Genomic DNA, 5,523 nt, shown 5'->3' on the forward strand with positions numbered 1-5,523 from the left:
GTTGCATCCAGACTTCTGCTCTTGAAAGAGCAGGCAAATACCCTGCTCCCTTTCTTGGTATGACCTTTCTGCTATGGCAGGCTTGGTTGAGCAGAAAGCACTTAATTCTGCATATGTGTTGTTACTGGGCTCAACAAGTGCAATTCCCTCAAAGCACAGTATCTCCAGAAACATCCTAGAGTTCTGAAACCAGTGATTTTAATGTCAGTATTGAATAAAGTTTCTCCCATGTAATGTCTTATTTTGAACTTACTAGTGGCACTTGCAGCAAATGGAGAAGTGGTACTGTAGGGAACAGTCTGGAAATCTGGAATGCCGTTTCTTAGGAAGAGCTGCTGATTGACTATGAGACTTGGAACATACTGAGGTTACTTTCTTTTTCCTTAGTGGGGCCACCAAGGTATGGCTTTGTGGAAGGGTGGGGGGCTTTCATTCAATCATTTTACCCCCTTTCGCACCTCACTCACTCAATGTTGCCTCAAATTAAAAAATATAATAAAGTTCCTTCATAGGGACAGTGGTCATTTTTGTCAATGAGTATGCATAAAAGCATCTTTAGAAATGTTGTTTTTGTTGATCATTAACAATAGAGCTAAATGAAAGCAGTGTAACTTGCCTTGCACAGGCAGCTCCAAGATCTGCTCCCCCGCTACCTGCCACTCCCACATAAAGCCCCTCCACTCTAATATGAATATATGGACCGTTCACTGCTTCTGGTTGTCTTTGCAAAAATCCAAGCATTCCTGATGAATCAATTTCATTTGGAGAGGTTAAACAAACACAAGTAAAACAAAAATCACACACACTTTAAAAACATGACCTACCTGCTATGGTACTTTCATTTAGAAGGGAAATACATACTGAAATAAAACAAAAATCACAAGCTTCAGAGAGTACTAAAATTAGCTTGTAAATAATTCAGATAAGGTATCCCCTAGTTTACCCAGAGTGTAGATTAAAAGTGTCAGATTTCTTCGGAGGGACTTTCCCGACTTCAGTTGGAAATCTCACTGGGCCTGTCATCATTCCTTTGGAATGCAGCACAGCGGATTACTCAGGTATCTATGGAGGAGGCTATCTGCCAGGGACATTTCCAGCTCCCCCTCCTTCTCTATGGGAGAAAGAGTGATGAAGGGCATGCTTGCCAGCTCATCTGCCCTGGCATCTAGGGAGAAGAGTGGCGTGCAAGCCAAGCATGAGTCAGCAATATGGACTGTTTAAAAAGAAACTAACCTTAATAGTGGGGTTTGAAGTATGAAGAAGATAATCCCAGATGCACCCAGCCTGGCTCACACTCTTGCCTTGGGTGGCTTGCCCAATGTTGGGTCCAAGTAGGTTCCAGGTAGGGTTGCCAAATAGAATACAGAACACCCAGTTGTGTTTGCATTTCAGATAAACAACAAATAATCATCAGTGGAGAGGTTAAGATATCTTCCTTTTCCAATTTCCCCTCTTCTGTGAGCCTTCCTGGGTCTCTCCCCTCTAGATCCCAAGAATATCAATAATAATAGCAACAAACCAGCATTCGTAGAGAACTTTGTGCTTTCTAGAATGCTTTCCACATTCGTTAGCTTGCTTTATCTTTACTACATTCTTGAAGGCTGATATTATGGCCAATTGATAAAGCCTTAGGCCCACCTGAGATTAAGTCATTTCTCCATTTAAGTAACTATTGTGATTAGGATTTAAGGCTCTGATGTCAACTCCATCACCTCCCCCAAACACTGTGTACTTGATTTTTTTAAAAATAAGATTTTATGAAATTCTCCCAGATACTACACTTATTTACCTTGTGTTCACCCAGGTCTCAAGCTTTGTGAGAATGAAGTCTGGTTCTTGTTCAATTTTACTTAACTCTTAATGCCCTGAAGTAGATGATCAAAAAAACACCTGCTACTTGAATTGAATCATAACACCCATTTTTTCAGGTTAGCCAGAATTACCTTCAGTCCCACATGTTCACAACATTACTACAAAGTAGGGGTCAATTTTAATTATATTCCATATATTTGCTCAAGGGAACACAGTAAATTATTGAGAACAATGAGAATGGAGTCCAGGGCTCTTTCTGCCACCGCCCCACCCCACCCCACCCCCACCCCCCGCCCTCTGTGATAGTCCATCATTCCCAAATATATTTTGTGGCTTTTTTATCACTACCTATTAGGCAGCCTCAGAATTCTCCATTTTTAAGGATAATGGAAGTGCTGATAAGTCAAGAAGCAAGTGGCAAACTAAAGGATGTCTGAAAGAAGCTTTCAAAACATAAATATCTCTCAGTCATGGCCAGTTGAACCTGGTGTTTGTACATTGTTAATAAGTCTCTTAAAAAGCAGTGAAAAGTGCAATAAACATGAATGATATGGTCCTTGATGCCTTTTGTGCTGTTGGATCCTGATGCCCAGCAGTTAAACCCCAAATCACCATCAGCAAGTGCCATGCTGAATCACAGGACTTTCTTGGGTAGAAGTTAAAAGGCACCCTTTTATAGAAGACAGAATAGCTGTCAGGTTCTAAAATAATTTGCCTAGAAAAGTAGTTGTATACTAGTTCCACAAGGTAGTAAAAGTAGGGTAGTAAAGGAAATGTGTACTGGGCAAGCTCAGTTCCTAGTCTGTTCTGTCAGCTCTCATTATCTGACATTAGCTCTCAATTCAACAAGATTGGGATTTCCTGCTTCAGTGAGTGACAGTGACAAAATTCTGGCAGGGTGCTTTTATTTCAGTGCCATCATGTGACAACAGGTCCAGGAAAAGAGGAGCTCTTTCAAAATTGTTGCATATTTTATATTACGGTCTTTTGATAAAACCCAATTCACTAGGCAATGGAGCAGAATGATTAAGTGCAAACCAAACTAGTTTCAAATCCTGTCTCTACTTTGTGAGACCTTGGGCAAGTTAATTAACCTCTCAAATCTTCAATCTTCTAATCTGTAAAACAGTCTAATATTATTGACCTCACAGAATTATTCTGAGGATTAAATAAAATGCTATATTTAAAACATTTTAAAATAGTTCCTATATATAGAATGTCCTTGACAACTATAAGTTTGGCTATTATTATTAAAAACTTGACACATTAAATAAATTCCTGGAAGCATTTGACTCAGTTTATGCATATGTGATAGAGCTATATTCTCATTTCTGGAGTTGGGCATTAGTCATATCTCAAACCTCTCCCAGTAATTCTAATATGAAGCCAGAATTGAGTACTACAGTTCTGGGGCAGGAGTGATGTTAAAAATGTATAGGTGCCTAACAGGCACTGACCACTCAGAATGAAAATGTGATCAAGTGGGGAAAATTCTGGCAGTAAACAACCAGCAGAACTATGCTGGCGAGATCCAACTCAGTATCATCCATCAGCCAATACTCTGTTATGAAAATACAATCCTCAGCCAAATAAGTTCAGGAAATAATGCTTATTACGATTCAGCAGGAATGTTAAAGGCAAGGTCAGGCAATTAAAAACAAATAAACAAACAAATGTCAAGTTTACAAGTTTCCCAAACTAATTGGTGTGTGGAATGGTTTGGTAACAACAAGTAGCATCTCATGAGACACGATTAATCGAGATGACATGGGAGAGGGCAACATCCCAGTCTGAGAAGTTTTTTTGATTATAATCAGTAATAGGATTTTGGTTCTTTCCGTTGACTTATTCATTTCTCTGTCCTCTCAGTGATTCTGACCATTGTTGGAAAATGTAAAGTCTTAGCATGGTGGACAGAATTCTAAGATGGTCCCCAAGAATTCCAACCCCCAGTGTATATGCCCAGTATAAGAAATCATCTTGAGTTTGGGCAGAATCTGGGAATATAAAGAGACCCAGACAACAGCCAGCAAGAAAACAGGACCCTCAGTCCAACAATCACAGAATGTTGTTCATTCTGCCAGCAGCATGAATGAACTTGGGAGAGAACCCGAAGCCTCGCAGGGGAGTGCCCTGGCTTGCAGTATCTGAACTGTTCTGTTCAAACACACCAGTGGCTTGGCTAGAGTGAAGGACACTGGTTTGTAGGAACTGTTAGACCCAAAAGCAATGGGATTTCAGGGAAAGGGGATGTCAACTAGACTTGAAATGACTAGGGTCATGTGATTTTATTAGATCTACTAAGGCAGTAGTCAGAAAGAGCAAGTAATCTGTGAGGCTCCATAAAATTATCAACCATGTGAATGCATGATTGATGTTTACATTTAAACACGAAAACTTGCACTGTGAGCAAAAAGTTAAAAGCGTAAGAAAAAAAATAAGAGAACAATCAGAGACCATTTATCATAGTGGGAAAAACACGGAAGGAGAAGAATTTTCAAGTTATGCTTCCAGTTTTACTGCTAACCAGTCATATAACATAACTGCATAGTGTCTCAGTTAATGCAATTGCTCAGTCTCTCAATTCTGATTTATTGAGCATACCCTGTGCATCAACACTACTCTGCCAACTGGGGATACAGTGGTGAACAAGGCATGCAAAGTCCCTGCTCTCAAGAAGTGTATGTTCTAGAGTGGCAATCGTCAGTCAATCACTATACAGTATAGTGAAGAGATAGAACAGGACGGGGATGAGGGGTGGGAATCAGGGATGGCATCTCTTTAAAAGTATCTTTTGCACTGAGACATGAATTAAGACTGGTTGTTGGATTGGATATTGGACTGAGAAAGACAAGAATCATGGATGGCTCAGGATTTGGGGCCTGAGCAATTGAGTACATGCTTGTTACATTTATTTGACAGGAAACGCTATGAGACAAGCAGGTTTGGGAGGATTTAAGAGTTCATCCTGGGACATGTTATGCTTGATTCACTTATCAATGAAAAGGAGACACTGAGGAGACCGTTATGCATGAGGTGGGAGCTGTTTGTATCAGCTAAAAACTGCAAGTTGAATTGGATCATCTATGAGACCCTTCTGTCTCCAATATTCTGTGAGTCTATGAACTAGAAATCAATGCAAGGGAAGGAATTGTAGCCTACAAGAAAGAAAAAAATAGTAATGAAAACAAAATCAATAATTAATGGAGAGAAACAAAAAAGTTCATTTAGCTAATTGGCCAAGATGGGAGGAGAAACTAATTAAAATGGGATAAAAACAAAATAGTTCCTATCTGATATGTACACCTTTTGTTTCCATGGAAGATAAAATGAATTTTCTCAAAGCAATGACTTGGTATCAAATTTCTCATTATCAAATGACATTGCAGATAACAATCTCTTAAAAATGGATGGTTTTGCAAGATGCTTTAATTTGCATGCAGTGTTTATTGAATAAGATTCTCCTTAGAGACGTCTGTGCCCCAGCAGTTAGAATTCGACAAATGCATACCTATTAGGTATATTTTGCGCAACTCTTTAACAATTTTCACTGATATCACAAACATGAACTTATCTCTGAATATGACAGCATGAGACATTAATAATTCACAAATCACTACTTTTCCTAAAAAATGGAGCCAGACATTGATAAAAATCTAAAACAACTACAACTACTACCATTTCATATTCCTAATAAAAAACATTTCAGTG

This window comes from Choloepus didactylus, chromosome 11 (genome assembly GCF_015220235.1).
Source record: "Choloepus didactylus isolate mChoDid1 chromosome 11, mChoDid1.pri, whole genome shotgun sequence".
Lineage (NCBI taxonomy): Eukaryota > Metazoa > Chordata > Mammalia > Pilosa > Megalonychidae > Choloepus > Choloepus didactylus.